This window comes from Leptosomus discolor, chromosome 2 (assembly GCF_034619465.1).
Source record: "Leptosomus discolor isolate bLepDis1 chromosome 2, bLepDis1.hap2, whole genome shotgun sequence".
Lineage (NCBI taxonomy): Eukaryota > Metazoa > Chordata > Aves > Leptosomiformes > Leptosomidae > Leptosomus > Leptosomus discolor.
This window is the reverse complement of record NC_141392.1, coordinates 80,338,044-80,362,009: the sequence shown is the minus strand read 5'-3', so window position 1 is coordinate 80,362,009 and position 23,966 is coordinate 80,338,044.

The window sequence follows — 23,966 nt, the reverse complement described above, 5'->3', positions numbered from 1 at the left end:
TCAAGTTCATTTGCATTTTGAAAGCTATTTAGGTTTTGGAGAGCAAGGAAATTGTGGTGATGATCTATACTGTGGAAAAAATTCTGACAAATTCTACTCACAGGTATTTTCCAGTATGACAGTAAAAATCATTATATTAAAAATTGTCAAATATACAGTGAGAGTTAATTCTTGCTCCAAAATAATCATAACTGAAATTAACAGTATCTGAAAAAGAAGCCAAATATATCTAACTCCTTATTGATATGACACAGGTAATTCACCCAAATTTTACAAAATCCTACAAGTTTTAGTAAAGATATGGATTAAACCCATCTCTGTGCCCCTCCATGTAGTTCCTTACCAGCTTCTGAGTTGTAGCCAGTCTCTTTGAAATTATCTATGTCCACTTCAAGATGTAGAAAATATGGCTTTGCTGTTTTTGTAAGTCATATACCATGTAAGTCAGATATCATAGCAATTTATTTTGCAAAGGAATAAATGAATAAATTCTGAATTTTTTAAGACAGCACATAGCAAATGTACAAGTAATGAAATAACTTTTTTTGCTGTGTTAACCAGGATATAAGGACATAAGAAAGTAGATAAACAAAACCAGTTCCAGCTCTCTCAGCTTTTCTTCATAGGAGAGATGCTCCAGTCTCTTCACAATCTTCATGGCCCTTTGCTGCAGTCCCTGCACTATGCCCATACAGAGAACTAAGACCGAACACTGAACACATGTGGCCTCACCAGTGCTGAGCAGAAGGTTCATCTTGCTCAACCTGCTGTCAACACTCCCAACTGATGCAGCCCAGGATACCGTTAACTTTTTTGCTGCAAAGGCACATTGCTGGCTGTTCAACTTTGTGTCCACTGGCACCTCCAGATCCTTTTCTGCAAAGCTGCTTTCCAGACAGTCAGACCTCAGAATATACTGGTACATGGGGTTGTTCCTCCCCAGGTGTAGGACTTCTCACTTCCCTTGGCTGAATTTCAGGAGATTTCTGCCATCCTATTGGGCTAATAGTATTAGATGAAGTACATATATCAAGACAAGCTCTGAAATCAGAGAAGGATCTTGCATGTTCAGAACTTGTCAGTTTTTTCCAAGTATTCTACAAATAAACTAATCGTATTTAAACTGAGGTGGTTTTCCAGATGCCTTAGAAACTACTTTTGTGCTAAAACCATTCTAATGTCTCCCTGTTAAAACTTTGTTTTAACCCTTTCTATTTTCAGTTATTTTTTGCCACTAAACCAAGGTTATGGGGTTTGTTCATATGATTTCATCTACTCTTCCCATGCCACATCCTTCGCCATATGACCCTTCAGAGAACAGCTTTTGACTTGGACAAACTGTGTTTGAATGTATGGCTGTTTAAATAATATGTCTCCCAGTTTAGTTCAAAGATACAAGCCTTATCTCACTTGGAGTTTTCTGCTGAATTTTGATCCTTAACTCAAATGTGTAATTCCAGCACTTTATTGCTAGCATTTCAGCATTTCCTGTCAGAATAAATGTATCTAATGGAGCAAGCCATGTAGAAAATAACTTCTAGCATTTTTTTTATTATTGAAACAAATATAAATCATTCCAGTGCTCAGCCCCAAGCAGAGATGGTATCTGGCTTTAAAAATAGCTACTTCAAAGAAGTTCAGAACACATTTGCATAAACCAGTTGTCAGATTGTTTATGTTTAGTTCAAGGAGATGAAAATTAGTTGCAAAATGCCATGTGGGGAATTCTTTCACATGGTGTCCATAGGGATGAACAACTTCATAACTTGGATTTTACATAGAAAAGTTCAAAGGACAAATTTAAAAATAATATTTCTCCTCCCTTTAGGGTTAAATACAAAGGCACATCTCAATGGATTATAAATTGCTTTTGTTTGCTTAAATTCTGCTAATAAAAATTCTCCAGAAGCGGTGAGTATTTAGCTTAATTAGCTAGTTGGCTCCTGTGGTGATAAATGGAACACGTAGCAGAGGAAAAGGCTGTGTTAAGTTAGAGACACATACCAGATATGCAACTGGTGTCAGTCTCTGAAAATAAAAATAACTCTTTCCTCTCCTATTTTTCAAGCTTATCAGAAAAAAAAAAAAGGGGGAAAATGACATATCCTCACCATGTGAATATTATGCACTTCTGTGAGGACAGCTAACAAACGAAGTCTAAGGCTTGTTGAACAGAGAAGTTAAATATATTGAGCTATAAGAAGACACCAGAAAGTAAGCTTTGCTTACAAAGATTTTTTTATAGGGGGACCAGATCCACCACGGCTGAATTGGTGACATCCCAACAGTACTAGACCATTGCAACATTTTGGGTTGTATTTATGAGGTTGTTGAAATGGAAGCCTATTTAAGGAAGGACTAAGTATCCTAATTTAAAGATCAATGAATTAAAGTATTATGTTTCCTGATTTTCAGGCTTACTCTATTTCCTGTATGAACTGGTGAAGCTTAATATTTCTCTGAATTATTCTTACATGGTAAGAATACACACGTAAGTTACACAGCAGGCTACTCCTACTAAAATAAACAAGGTCAGGACATTCCTAGGCTTCTGAATCTAGTTGTCTATGTTGTCAAATTGTCTTTATGGATAAACTTTTAGAGCGGTCACAGGCAAAGTATAGGAATCATCATGGAACAATAAAGAGTTTCAGTGAGGACATCCTGTCTTAAGAGGTTAGAGATATTAATATATGGATATGTCCATGGCATTCCATGCCAGTTGTCCTTAATGTTGGAAAGCAGACCAAGTCACATTTGATTTACTAGTATAAATCAAAGGACAGACGGTCAGAAACATTGAATGTGAGAGACTCAATAACAACTCAGTGTTATTAAGCAGGTATTCTTTATTGTGGTGCCAGGCAGCACAGGGGATAGCTCCTTCCATACGTGCGCACCCAGGTGTTAGTATTGTTGCCTTATTTTTACAGCTTTCATGTTTATTCATTACATTTCTAAGAAAAGGTTGGGTTATTCTAATTATTTCCAGGAATTCATTAACATAAGTTCCTCCCATAGTCCTGCCTCAGTCCACCCAAGTTACACCCCGCCTCGGGGGTCCTTGGTGGTCGTTGGGGACGAAGGTCCGAGTCTTCCTCATTATTGAACTTTTGAACTTGTCCTGTGGCGCATGCCCTGTACCATCATTAGTCTTTTCCAATTTGCAGAACCAGCTCTTGCTACCTGCCCTCCCTATCTCTCCTGCTCAGTCTTTCGTGTTCCTTGAGACCCATAGTCTGATTGGAAGATTCCAGTTGATGTCCTTCGCTTGGCGGATTCTGTTTCATTCTTATCTTTAAAGTGTTTGTTAGTTAGTTCGCAATGGATATATGCATAACGGTTAGTACAAATCGGCCTCCCTCCCTATCTCTAAAGGCTGGTGAGCAGTCCTTTTCTAAAAGCGAGTTTTCTAAAAGCTAGTTGTCTAAAAGCTAGTTAGCCATCCTTTATTACAACATGGTTCAGTCATACATACCACAGGTTTGCCTTTACCTTTTAATCTCATATATTGTCAACGGAGAAGTCAACCAATGGATTACAGCCAAAATCTATTCCTCAAATGATACAAAACCCAGCTGCAGTGAGAAATAAGCTGAAAACCAGCCCAGAATGACATAAAAGAAGGAAAGAGAAATGAAGACACAGCATTTTGCACCATATACTGTTTATTTTATTAATTGATATTCACATATTAATGAAAGTAGGTATTTAATTTGATACTGCGGTGGGAAAATATTTTCTTTGGTAATACATATCCATGCAAAATTGTTGATGGAAGAATTAAAAAGGCAGTTACATTTTTGGACAGTCAGTTGCTGTACAGATGATATCCAAAATATTTTGATGAATGGTTTGCTGTTAATGTTATTGGCTTACGGGATTTTGAAACTTTTTTAATTTGTTTTAGATTTTTTCTTATCCTTTTCCCAAACTTCTCCTTCTTCCTTTCCTATAACTTCTTTCCATTATTCCTCAGTCTGTCAGTTTACCTTTGAACAGAATAAAATTTGATATATTTCAAAAGTTTATTTGGGAGCCTTATTCCTTTTATTTATGTGACCCTCAAAACAGTTTACTCACAAACTGGCAGAGTCTCAGTCTTTTTTGCTTGTCAAGCCGTTGCTGCTGAATATTTTCTGTTCTGTATAATTTTATGGAAGGAAAGGAAAGGAAAAAGGAAAGGGGAAGGGGAAGGGGAAGAAGGAAAGGAAAAGGGAAGGGGAAGGGGAAGGGGAAGGGGAAGGGAAGGGAAAGGGAAGGGAAGGGAAGGGAAGGGAAGGGAAGGGAAGGGAAGGGAAGGGAAGGGAAGGGAAGGGAAGGGAAGGGAAGGGAAGGGAAGGGAAGGGAAGGGAAGGGAAGGGAAGGGAAGGGAAGGGAAGGGAAGGGAAGGGAAGGGAAGGGAAGGGAAGGGAAGGGAAGGGAAGGGAAGGGAAGGGAAGGGAAGGGAAGGGAAGGGAAGGGAAGGGAAGGGAAGGGAAGGGAAGGGAAGGGAAGGGAAGGGAAGGGAAGGGAAGGGAAGGGAAGGGAAGGGAAGAAGAAATTTAATTTGAATGGGAAACATAAACCTCCAGATACTTCCCTGCTGATACCTACAAAAATCAGAGAAGTCTATGACAACCATATATTAGGTAGGATGGACCATATGTTTGGCACTGTTCTGGTGTCTCACAGGCTATTATTTGCTCTAAGACATCAAAAAAATGTCATATGCTTCCATGAATAAATTGAAATTACTGTGGAAAATGTGCTGCAGCTTACAACAGAGACTACCATACATTTTATTGCTGAACAGAAGATCACTGCAAGAACTCAGAGAAAAATGCATATGGATAAGTATATATTCTAGTTTTTCTTCAAACTCTCCAGTACTCAGGAATGTATACTCAGGTATATGCTATCTGTCTTTTAAAATATGACACATATCAGTTTCATTTTTTCAGGACATTCTTTTTATCTGGAATGGAAAAAAACATGAAAGAAAATATTCTTTATTTCAATGATTAAATAATTGTTTTAACACAGGCAATAAGATTATGTTTCAACTAAAAAAGTATGGCTCAATAGTGAAGAAAAGGATAGCTGCCAAAGAAATAATTTTAAAATTCATCGGATGATCTCCAGACAGAAGGAGTGTTGAGATGTATAGGGAAACTGGGGCCTTTTTGTTTACCTAAACAATGTCTGATCTTTTTTCACAAGTAAGACTATTGTACTATCCTTTAACCAACGGTATTTTAAATAAAATTAGGTTCCACAACGCCAATATTCCAATACTATTTAGTCCTAAACTCCTATTTTGATTGGATCTGTTATGATTGTAAGATGTATCCTTTTTACAAAGTTTTTTCCCCAAACTAAATGCAACTATTTCAACTTCCTTTACAAATACAGTAAGTTACAAATGAGAAATTTGGTCTCTTAACAACTACAGAGCTACTGTCTTAGCTGATGAACTGAATCTATTCAAGCTTTAGTCAAATTTTTGAATCAATTTTGTAAATTGTACAGTACATGGTGTGTATCAGAATGTCTGTTCACATAAGAAAGTGCTTATCATGAGTAAGATGACAAAATTCCACTGTATTAAAGAGAATACTATATCTAGTGTATTCCATAGACTCTTACAGTCATTGTCCCTGCATCATTTATAATATAAAAGTCATTCTTTTCTTGGGTCAAAAAGATATCAAACTTGAAGCGGCAAAATCATCCATCTTTTTAGGGGTTTTGCTGCTGCACCTCTTTTGCACTGGATCTCTTTTCTAGTCCTGTTGCTGCTCACCATCTGTAGATCACACACAAGTAAATGACTAGAGGCACAGTTCATAAACTACTTGTGTAGCAAAACAGAAAGGCTTCAAATTTTCTGGCCGGTGCCTTGCACAAAAGATCAGGGCAATGTAATAGGTGCTATGAGACCTGGCAACAGTCTTGGGGGACAAAATTTTCCAAGATAGGCCTCAATAAATGCAAAAGGCAAAATATACATGATAGTTTCATAGCTAGACAAAAATAACTAAAGTAAGATGAAAGGTAAAATGAAAATGTAGGAGATATGACAAAGAAACAATTCATATCAGTTTTATTGAAAAGATCAACCAATAATGATCAAAGAACAAACAACTAAATTCCAGTGTATTTACTCACCAGCCCAAATTAGACAGTAGCTGTAACCCAGGGCAACATTATATTTCTGAATTCTGCCAACATCCAGTTGAATCTTCACTTTGCAGCTGTCCATGATGCCCTACAGTGATAAATGAGTACTGGTGTGTTAAATTGGAAGTGCAGAAAAATTCATAGTTTAAAACGAAATTAATAGATAAATTAAAAAACTTCTTCCAGGAGAGTGTAGAGGGTATCACTTCATATCCCTTTAAATTTGTTCAATACTGTTGTCTCCCATGCCAGTGGAGGTAAAGAAAGCATTTCTAAGGTATTAATCTTTAAGGTATTAAATATTTACTCTAGGATAGCATTAATCACAGCTTGAAACTGGCATTTTCTCTCCTGTGGCCATAAAGGCAGCTTAGGTTTTCTTGCTTAGTGGTAGATGTGTAGAAATTCATATATGGCCAGATGAATTTGACCTACAGTTTTCAAACTGAGAATGGTTTTTATTAAAAAAAGTTAATATACTAAATAGAGCTTGCTCATTTTGGGGAAAAGGCATAGAGCCTTCTGAATATTATTTTATTTTCAATTCAGTTGCCTAGTCTAACACGTAATATTCAAATGTGTAGATGGACAGGAAGAGTATAAAACATAACATCATTATTTTCTGTCTTCAGCATCTCTGGAGAAATCCCTAGTGCACTGTCTGATTACTGAATTTGTTCTTTGGAACCCGAGTTTCAGTACTGATGCTTACAGACTGAAGGAAGTTTTATTTTAAATATATGATAGACATATGAACAAATCCCATTATTAAATAATTATAAAGAATAATTTAAAAATCATTTGATGGACATGAAATAATCATAAAACAAACCTGCCTCTGCACCAATGTTCTAATCATGAAATATAATCTTTAATTTATTTCTATGTGAAGTTAGTTATGAGTGATGATCATTTGACAGGAATGTAAATTGATTTGGTACATTCAGCAAACACTGAAAACCCCTGGTGAACCAGGGAGTTTTTGACATCATCTGCTCTGATAAAGACAGAGGATTTTGACAGTTTTATATAAATAAACTCTTGAAAGGGGGTTTAGCTCTAGAGAGGAATACTTGGGTAGATTCAGAAAGCATCCTAATCTCAGATTCAAGGAAGTGTGGAACCAGCTGACAAGGATCAAAGAAGTTATAGACTAAGGAGAAAGAACTTGGTTTTTTAATTTTTTGTTTTATGGAACATTAAGACTTTTTTCTAGAGAAAAAAAAGATTGATCAGTCTAGGTATCTTTCATTTCTGTAGAAACAAGAACTCATCTTCTAGGAGCTGGACTAGTAAATCAATTAAGAGTGGGAGGAAAGGCAGAAAAAGTTAATATTCATTCAACACAGAATTGTCAAGAACTGAATTAATCAAAGAACCATGAGATGTGAAAGAGAAAGGTTGTTTGGGGTTGATCGGGGGGCGGTTTTATAAATTCCTTATACCTCAGTGCTAGAGGTCTTGCTAAGAAATGAGAAGAGTTAGAATTACAGTCACCATACATGCTACTGCCTCCTGCCCTTCCAGTCATATTTTTGTGGATTATCTCATTTTAAAAGCTGCTGAATCAGCCATGATCTGATAATATATGAGCAAACAGTAAACATTCTATAGTAAAATAGGAATTAATGTCACACAGTTATGAACAGAGGACATAGGCTGTATGTACACAACAGGGCATTCTATCTTCAGAAGCGAATTTTGCAAATCTTCTGACAGATGATCTGGTTAACATGGATGTTGAGTGCAATGCTATAGGAGGCAAAGATAATTTATTCCTTCTACCTATTTCTTGCTTTTACATATAAGTGGGAATATTTAATAGGAGCGAAAACCAAGCTATAATACTAGTGTTATTGTCTGATTTATTGGAATCCTGTATATAATTCAGATGCTGACATTGCAAGAAGGATATTGAAACAATTAAAGAGGTTTCAGAGAAGAGCAGTGAAAGTGATTAAAGTACCAGAAACTCTGCTTTAAGAGAAACTGTTTCAAAAAACAGTTTGATTGCTAAATAAGTCATCACCAGGAGAATTTGATCACATTACTTAAGTACCTGTATGGATGCAGAAATCTGAGTAAACAGCAGTTGACCATAAATTTAAACACTTGTATTGTTTCTACTTTGTCTTTAATGTCATGTACTAAACAAAAGAATACCAAATTGTCTTTCTCTGGATGAGGCAGTCATTTTAAAAAATCACAAATTACTGAGTAGATATTTTTCAGGAGAATTAATTTAACAGTGGTGAAGAATTTTTCTCAGAATGTTTCCTGAGAGCTTGATTTGCTGCTGAGGAATTTATTCAGCCATTTAAAAATGAAAGCAAGAGAAAAGAGGTTGTTTATCCTTTGGTAAGTTGAATCTCAAAATTAAAGATTGTATTTTTTCATATGGGAAAAATAAACTAAACCAAAAAACACAAGAAACCCGAGAACACAGGAAAGAAATCTTGAAATCCTGAGAAGTTTTTGAGGTACCGCTTAAAAATTGAGTCAGACATAGTAGGAGAAAGGAGGAAGAGATTTATCTGAAAGTGCTACTTATGTTGCTGAGGTGTAGACATATCCTTTAGTTTCTGGAAATTCATCCAAGTTGGATATTCAGCTTTGCCTTTGCAGCAGAACTTTTCTAGCCTGATAGATTCAAATTTTGAACAGAAGGTCCCAAAGAAGTGATCATGGTTGTCCATGCAATTAGGCAGATCAGCAACGATTCTCTGGTCACAGAGATTGTTCCCAGGGAGTGCTCCAGGCAAGACGCTGTGCCAGTGGAGCTAAAGTCAGCTGTTGGACACAAATCTGTCACCATGACAGCTTAGGAAGCAAGTGTGAAAATTCAATCACAGCACCTTGTGTTTGAAAACTAATGCTCAACCAGGCAGGTAGTACAAAGATTAGGGAATGATTTTATCCTTGTTTGTGAAGAAAACAGAAGTCTGTTTTGTCCATAAAATAAAAAATATAACGGTTTTCAAAGGCTGGAAATTAAATCTAACCATACAAGGCTACTGGTAATATGTGCTAGCAAGGACGATAAGTAATCATTCAATCCATTCTCAATAGTTACAGAATATTCTCGATGACTCTAAATTTTGCTCAGGGAGTTGTGGTTTTCTAAAAACTAAGCTTTTTTTTTAAACTCTAGCCATTAGAGTGAAGCAAATTGCAAGAAATTTTATGGGGGTTTTTTGTGTGGTAGGCCAGATCACATAATTGCAATGATCCCTTTTGGTTTTAAACAAAAAACACGAATCCTATGCTACTCTTCTGCTTCTTCTGTGCTGATACTGTGGTCCATTAGCAGCCAAATCACTCAAACTGTCTAGTCTAATTTGTGAAAATGCTGATAGAAAGCCTAGGTAATTGACATTTGAACTTTTATGTGAAAATGTGGCTCATCTGTCTTGTCAAGAAAGAGCATTCACATAACACTATTTGGACAACAATTTTGAACATTTGAGCTACTAGTTATTGATAAGTATCGACCTGTGTTGCTCATTATTATTTCCTTTACTTTCACAAACAATCTATCACTGCAACTGGACTGTGGCCTGTACTTGTACCAAATTTCAGTAGGGAAAAGAATGTTTGGATGTACTGTAGATGCGTGCATGAAGAATAATGTTCTTTTGCATTTGTTATATGTTACAATATGATATGACAGTGAACTGGTGGAATGATCTCTGTGCATTTCTAGATTTTTTTTTATTATTATTACTTACAAAGTTTTAAAAACTGAAATTATTGCCATTCCAGCTAATTTAGCAATATAGTCTGATGTTTTTAACACTTGCACTAATATGTAACTGCTTGTAAGAGTACAAACAATAGGGTAAGCACGAACTCATGAGCTTTCGACAACAAAAACGTAAATAGATTTCTCAGTATGATCCCATGGCATTTCCATCTGCCTTACTTCCTTTATTGCAGCCTAGCACATCAGGGTGGGTTGACTCTGGCACGATGTCAGGTGCCCACCAAAGCTGCTCTATCACTCCCCCTCTTCCACAGCTGGACAGGGGAGAGAAAATATAATGACAGGCTCATGAGTTGAGATAAGGACAGGGAGATCACTCAGCAATTACCATCATGGGCAAACCAGATATTGAGAAATAAACTCAAATCTTAAAACACCTTCCCTTCTCCCCTCCCGTCTTTCCCAAGTTTAACTTTATTCCCGATTTCTCTCCATCCTCCCCCCTGAGTGGCGCAAGGGGACAGGGAATGGGGGTTGCAGTCGCACATTGTCTCTGCTGCTCCTTCCTCCTCAGGGGGAGGACTCCTCACATGCTTCTCCCGCTCCAGTGTGGGGTCCCTGTCACAGGAGACAGTCCTCCATGACTTCTCCAGTGTGAGTCCTTCCCACAGGCTACAGTTCTTCACAAACTCCTCCAGCGTAGGTCTCCTCCATAGGGTGCGGTCCTTCAGGAATCGACTGCTCCAGCGTGGCCCCCCCGCATGGGGTCACAAGTTCTGCCAGCAAACCTGCTCCAGCGTGGGCTTCTCTCCACAGATTCACAGGTCCTGCAGGAGTCTGCTGCAGCTCAGGCTTCCAATGGGATCACAGCCTCCTTTGGGCATACATCTACTTTGGCATGGGTCCTCCACGGGGTGTAGGCAGATATTTGCTCGACCGTCCATAGGCTGCAGAGGAACAGCCTGCCTCACCATGGTCTTCACCACAGGTTGCAGGGGAATCGCTGCTCCAGTGCCCGGAGCATCTCCTCCCCTTCCTTCTTCACTGACCTTGGTGTCTGAGAGTTGTCTCTCTCACATAGTCTCCCTCCTCTCTCTGGCTGCAATTGCCGCTGCGCAGTAACTTTTTTCCCTTTATTAAACATGCTGTCTCACAGAGGCGCTACAACTGTCACTGATGGGCTCGGCCTTGGCCAGTGGCAGGTCTGTCTTTGAGCTGGCTGGCGTTGGCTGTATCGGACACAGAGAAAACTTCTAGCAGCGTCTCACAGAAGCCACCCCTGTAACTCCCCTGCTACCAAAACCTTGCCTCACAAACCCATTACACACATGTTCAGCCTTGTCCAGTGGTCCTAGTGTTGTTTTCATGGGGACATTCAATACCTTTATCCTCAAGTGTCAGAGCAGCTCTGTTCTGTAGCTTTTGTGCACTACCACTGATATCAGAAGTGAGGATTCACTCAAGATCAGAATCTAATCTCATGCATTGAAAAACAATAAATACTCCTTAGCTTTCTTTGTATTTTAATTATTGTGTATGAAGTAGAAGTTTATTCCAGGATGCCTTATGGACTTCATTACTCTGTGTTGTGGGTTAACCCCAGTCAGCAGCTCAGCCCCACACAGCCATTCACTCACTCATTCACAATGGGATGGGGGAGAAAATCAGAAGGGTAAAAGTGAGAAAATTCATGGGTAGAGATAAAGACAGTTTAACAGGTAAAGAAAAAGCCACATGCACAAGCAAAACAAAACAAGGAATCCATTCACCACTTCCCATCAGCAGGAAGGTGTTCAGCCATTGCCAGGAAAGCAGGGCTCCATCATGCATAACGGTTACTTGGGAAGATAAATGCCATCACTCCGAAAATCCCCCCTTTCCTTCTTTTCTCCTGGCTTTTCTTGCTGAGCATGATGTCATATGCTATGGGACAGTTTCGGTCAGCTGACCCGGTTGTGCATCCCCCCCCAATTTCTTTTGCACCCCCAGACAACTCGCTGGCAGGGCAGTGTGAGAAGCAGAAAATGCCTTGACACTGTGCTAGCACTGTTCAGCAATAACTGAAACATCACTGTGTTATCAATACTGTTTTGGTCACAAACACATAATATAGCACCATACAAGCTTCTGTGAAGAAAATTAACTCTATCCCTGCTGAAACCAACACACAGCAAGTCAGAATCATCAGAATATGTTTTGCTTCAACTCTGTCAATATAGTGTTAAATTTTTATTTCCTTATGCTTAAGCTTACAGAATTAAGTTTCAAGAAGAAATTAAACGCATGACAAAACAGGTATTGAAGGAAGGCCTGGTTCAAGGATGTATAGGAGCCTCTGGTGAACCGGTCTGGGTGCTGTTCTGGATACCAGATTGTTTCCAGTGCTCTGCAGTGGAACAATATTATCACAGAATCACAGAATGGTAGGAGTTGGAGGGGACCTCTGGAGATACTCTAGTCCAGCTCCCCCACCAAAGCAGGTTAGCCTAAAGCAGGTCATACAGGAATACGTCCAGATGGATTTTGAGTATCTCCAGAGCAGGAGACTCTACAGTCTCCCTGGGCAGCCTGTTCCAGTGCTCTGTCACCCTCAAGGGTAAAGAAGTTCCTCCTCATGTTCAAGCGGAACTTCCTGTGCTCCAGCTTGTGCCCTTTGCTCCTTGTCCTGTCACTGGGCACCACTGAGAAGAGCCCGACTCCATCCTCCTGACACCTGATATTATGTTGTTCCTGCAATTTGGGGTAGAGGATTAATACTATTTTAATTGAATTTGCAGTTGAGAACAGTTGATGAAGGCAAAGGCCTTTAAACTCTAACAGAGTTATGCTACCAGCTCTTTTCCCTTCTGTTTCCTTATGCTTACAAATTTTGGTCTTAATACCATTTATTTTTGCTAGTGTTGTCAAAAAAGGTTTCATTAATTTGCATCAACTAAAGATTCCCCTTTGAGAATCCTCTTTGAAATTAATAGGATTTGATTGCTCACACTTCTATATGCAAGTTAATATGATCCAACAGGCATTGCTTCTGCACATAAACAAACAGTGTGAAATTATAATTACAACTAGTAAGTAGAGCAAGAGAAGCAAATTTGTCTAATTTTCATGCAAGCTTTATGTCTACTTTTTTTTTTTTCCTTTTAATTTTATTTAAAACACACACTTCTTTCTGCTCTGGCAGTACTAGCAAGCATAAGTGAGCAGTGAATATTACTGAATATGATATGGAATACATCAATATTCCATACATTAACGTGTTGTAGACAATTCTAAGCAAGCTCTAATAAAATTGTATGTTACTTAACCTAGCCTGGTCCTTGTGCCTAAGCTGATGTATTGATATATAGCACCACAGTGTAGTAGTAAGGCAAAATTTTGCAGTTTTAAACCTTTAATTCTAAACTCCTTTGGCTCAATAATGTACAGATAACAAAACTTTGGTTTTGGTGAGTGTGATGGATAGTTTTTGTGTGTTATGATCCCAGGGCAAGCATAAATAGCAGTGATGAAGAATCTGTATTTGCTTTGCTGTTGTTCCATACCAGGTCAGGCAGGGCCATTTAGGAGACAAGAGGCTGCATTTGAGGAATGTACATCCTCACTTGAGGGATTTTTACAGAGTGCAGTGGGGTAGGCACCTCAGTCTAGGAAAGTGAGTTGTCAGAATAATGAAGACTTGGGGTGGAACTTGGGCGGAGGGAGTGTTGAAATGAGCTCCTAGCAGACACAGCAGGCCTTGGAAATTACAGAAATTAAGAAACTTTTCCTAAGGCTCAAGAAGGACTTTATAGAGTTTGTTGCAAGCCAGACAATCTGAAAATTGTTAGCTGGGAGGAAGCTTGGAAAAAACCTATCCATACTGCAAGGACACATGAAGCAGAGAGGTGCTAGTCTTGTACTCTAATCCTAGTCATTAGTTTCTAACCCTATTGTACCTCCCTTAGAGGCTGAGGGATTTTTTTTTGTTTCTTTGTTCTTTTTTCCCATCTAAGAGACTCAATCTTGGTTGTGTCTTAAAAACCTAATTTTTGAGATTAATTTTTTTTTATATTTCAGGGTACTTAGTTTACAGAAAGGTGCTGGAAGATACATTTCAAAGGTTTGTTTCTCAGGGTCTCAGTGAAAAACTTTGGTGCCAATACTCTACACTTAGACACAATTTATTGATGTTATCCTCCTGACATACTAAATAAAGTTTAAGCTATTTCCTGAGCTCAGGCTTAACAATTCACCAAATACATCTGTAAAAAATAACAGTCACTGTACTGTTCCTTAGCACTGTAGAAAGCTATGATAGTGATTTTAAATTGACTAAGTTTTATGGATTGAAGCATTATCTTAGTCCAGAGACTATTTAAATCACAGGAAGCAAACAGCTGCATTATCAGAATAAACAGATCTTTCTTTTCAGCATGTTACTAAGTGTTGTCCAAAGAATCATTGTGAAACTCTTCTGCAATGTTTTTTGCAGACAGTTTTTCTCAGTAATGACAGTATAATGAAGTGATTTGTTCAGTGGTGATGGTTCATTCATTTATAGAAGAAATTACTTGACTGAAGACGATCAAAGTGACCAGCTAAAAAGACTTTGATATACTGTGATTTAAACACTCATTTCCAGAAAAAGCTAACTTTAAAACATCAGCTCTTCATCTCACACAAGCACACTCTTTGGTTCCCAATTCCTCAAGCTTTTACATGCCTCGTAAGAGGACTGTTAAAAAGAGCAACAATTAAGATGGCTGTTATTCCCAGTATTCTTGAATGTAGAGAGGAGGACAGAGGAAAGTAGATAATTTTATTGGCCAATTACATGGATTTTCATTGTGTGTCCTGATCTGAGTGAATAAAAATAGATACACACAGGACTTTGCAAGTTCAGAGCAAAGAACAGGCTCAGTCAGGGGAAAAAAAAAAAAAAAAGAAGAGCTTGCTCATAACTTGAATCAGGGAAGATTGCTAAAGTCTCTGTTCTTGAATGGAGATTGTTCTCCTGTGATGTATCAGTGATAAGAGTTTGGAGAGAGAGAGGGAACTCTGCTTCAGAAAGAGCAGATTTGCTGTGATTCTGAGTGGTTTGTGGAGAGGTGACAGAAGAATGGAAGAAAAATCCTGCCCTGCTTGCAGAGTAAAAAAGAAAAAAAACAAGCAAACAGAAAAAGGAAAACTGCGACAGCACTTTACCATTTCACATTTAATCCTTGATCTTGATTATCATTTATTGCACAAGGAGAAAAGCAGAGGAAGGTGGAATTTGGAGGAGATGGTGAGTGTTAAGTGGTGATGGTAGTTTAATTAATTGTTCTAACTTCAAAATTGTAGTATGTAGCCTCTCGGTATATTGAATTCAGTGAATAAATGGAAAAGAGTTCCACAGATGTCCATCCACGATCTAATTTCATCAAGGAATATGTGGAAAAAATTTTATATGAAAAATTTATTCTGTCACATTCATGGTCCAATATGGTAGTGGGTGTCAATCATATCTCAGAAGGCCTGCAGAAGTAGATTAATGAAAGACATCACAATTTTATTGAACTTAAAGAATAAAAATATTTTTGGAGGTATTTTTGGTGGCTTTTTATATTTGTTTTTCTGTGCAGATCTTTTGAGTAGCACGGAGATTATTACTGCCCAAATACTGTGATTTCATTATTTAAAAGGTCTGCACAAGACTGTTTTAGCAGAAACAGCTCCAAGTGTTCATCAAATGTTGGGGAAAGACTTTTTAATAGACTTTTCTGTAATGATAGGACAAGGAGTAATGGTTTTAAAGTAAAAGAGGTTACATTCAGACTAGATATAAGGATGATTTTTTTATGATGAGAGTGGTGAAACACTGGAACAGGTTGCCCAGAGAAGTGGCGGATGCCCCATCTCTGGAAACAGGGGATGGAAACATGGAAACATCCCTGGAAAAGGGACAGAGTGCACCCTCATCAAGTTTGCTGACAATATGAAGCTGGCAGGAGTGGCTGACACACCAGAAAGCTGTGCTGCCATTCAGTGAGACCTGGACAGGCTGGAAAGTTGGGTGGAGAGGAGCCTAATGAGGCTCAATAAGGGCAAGTGTAGGGTCCTGCACCTGGGGAGGAATAATCCCATGCACCAGTACAGGCTGGGGGTTGACCTGCTGCAGAGCAGCTCTGTAGGGAAGGACCTGGTATTCCTGGTAGACAACAAGTTGACCATGAGCCAGCAATGGTGTCCTGGGGTACGTTAAGAAGTGTGGCCAGCAGGTTGAGGGAGGTTATGCTCCCCCTCTACTCTGCCTTGGTGAGGCCACATCTGGAGTACTGTGTCTAGTTCTGGGCCTCCCAGTTCAAGATGAACAGGGAACTACTGGGGAGAGTCCAGTAGAGGGCTACTAAGATGATTAGGGGACTGGAACATCTCTCCTACGAGGAAAGGCTGAGAGACCTGGGGCTCTTTAGCTTGGAGAAGAGAAGACTGAAAGAGGACCTTATCAACACTTATAATTATCTAAAAGGTGGGTGACAAGAGCATGGGGCCAGGCCCTTTCTAGCCTCGCCCACTGACAGGACATGGGGCAATGGGCACAACCTGGAGCACAGGAAGTTCTGCCTCAACATGAAGAAAAACTTCTTTACTTTAAGGGTGACAGAGCACTGTAACAGGCTGCCCAGGGAGGCTGTGGAGTCTCCTTCCTTGAAGATATTCAAAACCTGTCTGGATGTAACCCTGTGTGACCTGCTCTAGGTGATCCTGCTTTAGCAGCGGGGTTGGACTAGATGATCTCCAGAGGTCCTTTCCAACACCTACGATTCTGTGAAACATCCAAGGTCAGGTTGGATGATGGGGCTCTGAGCAATCTGATCAGGCTAAAGATGTTCCTGCTTACTACAGGGAGTTGGACCAGATGACCTTTAAAGGTCCCTTCCAACTCAAACCATTATATGACTTTACAATTCTATGATTCTATACTTTCATAGAAGCACTTAAAAAGTTTTCAAAGACAGCATTGGAAGCCATTGTATGTGAAGACAATAAAAAGAAATTCTGTAATTTAGTAAATTAACCTTGGTCCTGTTCTCTTATCTGTAGATAAATTATGAATTAGACAATGCAAAGACAAAACAGGAGGTTTTAACAAGTGAAACTGTAGAAAGCTAGAACAAAAAGAAACAAGACAGTACTTAAAAGTTTATTTCTAAAACACTAGAGACCCAAGGTAGACCTGTTTAGCATCACTGGAGTAATTCATAAGCCGGTTAGTAAAAGCTTATGAATAAGGTTGGTGTTATCACCCATGTAAATACTCAGGTAATTCTGAACCTTCAAAGGCTTCTGGATGTACATAATTTATACTAAGGGTGCCTGAAATTCGTAAACACCCCATAATAGTAATTAGTCCCTTGTTAATATTACTTCTTTCTATTTGCTTAGTCATTTTAAAAATAGTAATTTTTCATCTAACTATGCATGTTGGTCAATATGTTTGGTAATTATACTGAAACAAAAGCCTTACATGTACTACTGAGATTTTTTCTTAGAGGGGCTGGACATAGCAAAAGAAGAGAGAGCTGATTTCTTGTTCACAAAAATTGCTGAGGTTTAAGTTGCTGACAGCCACTTTGAAGAGAAAAAAAGAAAGGTACCAGACTGTGTCTGAAAAAAAATACATTTTAGGGATCAAAATACACTTAATATGTTTTGAATGGTGTTATTTCCCTTCTGACCGTGGTGAAACTGTAAAAAGGAATTAATTTTAAAGTTGATTGCATCCAATGTTAGTTACACGATTTGTGGTGGGTATTTTCATTGATTGTCTAAACAGAAACTGTATGTGTAATTTAGTGGTTTTGCCCCCCTGGGAAATCCCAAGGAAGAACATTTTGTTCTTAAGTGTCTTTTCCAGTTTACAGGAAAGACCAGCCCAATTGTGATTCTAAACATCCACTGGCAGGACGGAGAAGAAGCAGAGGAAACAGAATCTGCTTAAGAGAATGTGAATGCCCAGGGTTGCAGATGTTGGCCTTGATACGGTAAAGACTTGCACCACAGCTTAGCTGTATGCATGGTAAGCAGTCCTGGTGAATTCAGTTGAACTGTTCAGATGGCATAAAGTTAAGTGGATATGCAAAGTTCTGCAGAATAATGACTGTGGTTGTTTTGTTTTGTTTTTTCCTAGCAAGTTGCAGCAGACCATTAGAGTGGATGCTTGATTTAGAGGACAAAATACTTCATTTAAAATATAGCTTTTTTTTTTTTTTTTTTTTTTGGGCGGGGGGGAGGGTATGATATTTGCACTGCTTATTAGTTTCAAAGTAGCTTTTTTTTCTTGGTTAGACTTTGTCAGCATTTATCGCTTTGGGGTTTTTTTGCCAGCAAGGATTCAGAAGAATTAAATAGAAATATAATTTAATAATTTTTGACTATTTCAAATTGTTTCAATATTAACCAGAAGGGGTATTAAATGATTTTTTAAAATATTTGTCTAAATTATGATACCAGTGATAAAAACAGTGAAGCAATATATATCTCTTCCTAAACCAGAAATCTAAAACTTGTCCTGGAGTTGCCTAGTTCCTTCTTACATCTGTATAAATGATAATGTTCCAATCGGGGTTGGAAGATGATCTTTGAGGTCCCTTCCAACCCAAACATTCTATGATCCTATGAGTCTATAACTAGCTGAGATGCAAATGCCTACGAGAGAGACATCGTGAGTCCAAGTCTGATCGACTGAGCTACACTTCTTGGATGTAGATTTTCTTTAATGCATCCACCCATGAGATCTCTCTTATTAAAGTGACTGTACTAAGTGATGTAAACTGGTCAGGTTTTTTTTATATTAGGTGGAATGAATCATATTAATATATGTCAGATGATACTCCTTACTTCTTCATCTTCACTGACAATGGCAACACAATTCTACAGGTTTTTCTTCTATGAAGCAAAGGAAGGACTTTTTCATTTGCCTCAGAAATATTGGCATGATATTGTAAGCACAGCTATTTCATAAAGCTTTGGGCGTATCTACGTAGTCAGGTAGATTGTTAGCTAGGCCAATAATTAGCTAGGCCAATAATTAGCTAGGCACTTGTTTTAAGGTGGTGACCCATCTTTGGTGGCTGCACTTGATTTTATGTAGTAATACAGCAGTGTACACAATGCAAGGATAGAGTGGTTACTCTTGCCTGTAGTTTGTAGTAGTATCCACATTTTGAGGTAGGAGTGACTTCAAGTGAAACAGGCTGAGACACTACCAGGCTGTTGTTAACAATTAATACATTTATATATGCTGCTTTATTATTAGTGATGTTTTCCTTGCAAACTAGACATACTAGGATAGAAAGTAAGCATACTCAGACATACCACTAGAATGTATTAAATCAAGGCCATTATTAGATTGAACACCACCTAAAGTATGTTTAAGTTTACCTTCCTTTTTGGCTACAATTGCAACTTTAATACCTGAGATACCTGTCTTTGCTCAGCAAGCCGGTGAACTGTTTTTTCCGTGATCTTGTTTAGGCAGCTCTGTTTGCTTTATTCTTGTTTGAGGCTGTGTTTCAGGCAAACTTCAGGAGATGAATTGCAACATGTAATCTTGAAGCTTTAATCAAGAATGAAATGACTTTGTTTTAATGTCTGGTCATATGATATTTCTGATACCAGGCTTGTGGGAAGTGTCATCTTTATCTTCTGTTAATAATTAGGTCATTGAGATGCTTATATTCAAAGCTTTTTAAACAGGGATTCAGTTGTATTGTTTAGCAGCCAACTCCAACAACTTCAGCTCCTAGTTCTTTTACTTTATCCATTGATCCTTCTTTAATTTCCTTTGGGAATATTATCAGTATCCTGGTTTGAGCTCACCCAGCCAGCTCCAAAAGCACCACGCAGCCACTTGCTCACCCCTGAGGATGGGGAGGAGAAAATGCAACCAAAAGGGCTTGAGGGTCGAGACACAGGACAGGGAGGGCTCACCCACCAGTCATGGTCACGGGTAAAACACAGACTCAACTTGGGGATAACAACATCAATTTAATACAAACGACCACCCCATAAAGGATAATGAGAGATACAACCAGGTCTTAAATACAACACCTCCCCCCACCCCCCACCCCACGCCCCCCCCCCCCCCCCCCCCCCCCCCCGTCTTCCCGGGCTCAGCTCTGCCACCTCCTCCCCCCCAGCAGCGCAGGGGGCAGGGAATGGGGGTCACAGTCCCTCCGGCACAAGGTGTCCCCGCTGCTCCTTCCCCCGCAGGGAGAGGGGCCCTCGCAGCCCTCCCCTGCCCCACCGCGGGGTCCCTCTCCCGGCAGACATTCCTCCTCCAACCGCCCCAACGCGAGTCCTTCCCGCGGGGCCGCAGCTCCCCAGAACCCCCCGGCGCGGGTCCCTCCCGGGGCTGCCGCCCTCCCACCGACGGGCGGCTCCAGCGCGGTCAGTCGCGCTCTGCTCCGGGCCCGGTCCCTGCTCCTCCGGCCCGGGGCCCTCCGCGGGCTGCAGGGCGACCTCTGGGCCGCCGCGGGGCTCCAGGGGCTGCAGGGGCTCAGCCGCCACCCCACCGCTATGGGCCGCAGGGGAACCCCCGCACCGGCACAGCTCCCCCTCTCCTTCCTCACTGACCGGGTGTCCGCAGCGCTGTCTCTCTCCCATCCCCCTTCGCTCACCCGCTCACCAACACAAACATACAAAACAAAGAGACAACAATGAACCTCTTCTTTCACTCTTAAATAGTTATTCGCAAAGGCGCCATCGGTCAGGGCTTGGCGACGGGCGGGTTCGAAATTGGAGCCGGGGGAGCTTCTCGAAGCCCCTTACAGGAGCCGCCTCTGTAGCCCCCTCCCCCACTACCAAAACCGCGCCAAAACCCCACTAGACACCAAACCACCACAATCAGAAAAGAACATAGTTAACAAATGCAAAGAAAATGTCCTGATCAGCTTGAATAAGGAAAAAAAAAAGCAATATGGCAGATTCTGATGTGAGAATTTGTTGATAGAAATCTCAACTCTGAAGTCCTGCCAGGGTCAGTCTGCCTGGAAAGGTGACAACTTGCATGAACAGCAATCTTGCCTTCTTTCCCTGAGAAGTCAGAAACATCAGAAGTTAAAAATGAATCTTCAAGTAAAAAAAAATGTACATGCACTTAAGAACAATTATCAGCATAGCCGTGTGTCATACGTGTTGCAAAAGGAAAGAATGTCTAATTTGATGGAATGGGAACCAAGCAAAAATTATAATAAATGAAGCAGAGTCATCAATACATGCATAGATTAGGAATGAGAATAATTCTTCTGATTGGGTTACGGAGATTTGGAGTAAACCAATTTTGCTGATAAGAAATGGAAAAAATAGATTAGGACAGAGAATTGAAAACTTAACACAGGGAAGACTCGATGTAGACCTAATAAGCACTTCTGGTGTAATTATATGTTAAGGGTGAGAATGCTGAGCTGATAAATAAGGCAAGAGAAAGAAACTCTCTGATTAATCGAATGAGATCAAAGAGAATGAATCTGATAAACTAGTGGCAAATAGGTGGGAAAAGATGTACTGGGTGAGGAAAAATGCTCAGGCAACAGAACTTTTCTTTTAAAGGAGTAAACAGTGAATTAATATGAATATAAATCGTAGACTCATAGAATCATTTATCACTGGATAAGATGATAAGATCTTATCCTTAAGATCATTGTGTAAAACCATGAACCTAATACTATGAAGTCCACCACAAAACCGTGTGCCTAAGCATCACATCTACACATCTTTTAAATAACTCCAGGAATGGTATTCAACCGCTTCTCTGGGAAGACTGTTCCAATGATTGACAACCCTGACAACCTTTTTCGTAAAGAAATTCTTCCCTGTCCAGTCTAAACCTTCCCCGGTGCAACTTGAGGCCATTTCCTCTTGTCGTATCGCAGTTACTTGGGAGAAGAGACTGATCCCCACCTCACTACAACCTCCTTTCAGGTAGTTATAGAGAACAATAAGGTCTCTCCTCAGCCTCCTTTTCTCCAGACTGAACAACCACAGTCCCCTCAGCCACTCTTGATATGACTTGTGCTTTAGAACCTTCACCAGCTTCGTTGGCCTTCTTTGGATGCACTCCAGCACCTCAATGTCTTCCTTGTATCGAGGAGTCTGAAAATGCACACAGTATTTGAGGTGCGGCCTCACCACTGCCAAGTACAGGGGGACGATCACTTCCCTGTCTTGCTGGCCACACTATTTGCAATACAGGCCAGGATGCTGTTGGCCTTCCTGGCCACCTGGGCACACTGCTGGCTCATATTCACCCAGCTGTTGACCAGCACCCCCAGGTCCTTTTCTGCTGGGCAGCTTTCCAGCCACTCATCTCCAAGCCTGTAGCGCTGCATGGGGTTGTTACGACCTAAGTGCAGGACCTGGCACTTGGCCTTGTTGAACCTTATAATTCCTCTGAAGTTACTTTCTACCCTCAAGCAGATCAATGCTCCCACCCAACTTAGCATTGTTTACAAACTTACTGAGGTTGCACTTGATCCCTTCGTCCAGATCATTGATAAAGAGACCAAATAGAACTGGCCCCAGTACTGAGTCCTGAGGAACACCAGTTGTGACTGGCCACCAACTCGGTTGAACTCCAATCGCCAGCACTCTTTGGGGCCAGCCATCCAGCCAGTTTTATGTCCAGCAAAGAGGATGCCCTATCCAAGCCATGAGCAGGCAGTTTCTCCAGGAGAATGCTGTAGGAAACAGTGCCAAAGGCTTTACTAAAGTCCAGCTAAACAACATCTCATACATTAAGAAGGTCACCTTGTCATAGAAGGAGATCAGGTTAGTTAGGCAGGACCTGCCCTTCATAAACCAATGTTGATTGGACCTGATCACCTGGTTGTCCTGTACATGCCACGTGATGCTGTTTAAGATGATCTGCACCATAACCTTCCCCTGCACCAGGGTCAGAGTGACAGGCCTGTAGATGCCCGGATGTTGCTTCTGGCCCTTCTTGTAGATGGGTGTCACATTTGCTAACTTCCAGTCAACCTGGGATCTCCCTGGTTAGCCAGGACTGCTGGTAAATGATTGCTTGTGTGAAAAAAGTGGCTTGGTGAGCCCTTCTGCCTGCTCTCTCAGTACCCTTGGGTGGATCCCATCTGGCCCCATAGACTTGTGTGTGTCTAAGTGGCATAGCATGTTGCTAACCATTTCCCCTTGGATTATAGGAGCTTCATTCTACTCTCTGTCCCTGTCTTCCACCTCAGGGAGTTGAGTACCCTGAAAACAACTGGTCTTACTATTAAAGACTGAGGCAAATAAAGCATAAAGTACCTCAGCCTTTTCCTCATCCTATGTCACTACGTTTCCCCCCACATCCAATAAGAGATTGAGGTTTTCCTTAGCCCTCCTTTTGTTGCTAATGTATTAGAGAAACTTTTTTTATTGTCTTTTATGGCAGTACCCAGGTTAAGTTCTAGCTGAGCTTTGGTCCTTCTCGTTTTCTTCCTGCATAACCTCACAATATCCTTGCAGTCCTCCTGAGTTGCCTGCCCCTTTGCCCAAAAGTCATAAACTCTCCTTTTTTTTCTGAGTTCCAGCCAAAGCTCTCTCTTTAGCCAGGCCAGTTTTCTTCCCCACTGTCTCATCTTTCAGCACATGGGGACAGCCTGCTCCTGTACCTTTAAGTTTTCCTTCTTGAAGCGTGTCCAGCCTTTCTGGACTCCTTCATCCTTCAGCACTGCCTCCCAAGGGACTCTGTCAACCAGCCTCCTAACCAGGCCAAAGTCTGCTCTCCAGAGAGCAGAGAACTTCCAGAGAGAAGTTCTACTGACCCCCTCCTTATTCTAGAAGAATCAGAAACTCTGTCATTTTGTGATAGTTACGGTTAAGATGGCATCTAGGCATCACATCACTCACAAGTCCTCTGCTGGCTGGAAACAACAGAAGAAAAAGTAGGCTGAAAAAAGTATTGAGGGAAAGAATATCAGAATTCTGGAAGGTGATAAATAGGCTTTCCAAGTGTAAGTTAGAAGAGGAGGTGAATCCTGAAACCAAGAAGAAAACAAAGTAAAGGAGAATTTTAATGTAAAGTGAATTAAGACTAATATGTAAAGAAAGAGAAAACTCTGTGTCTGTATGTCCGTGT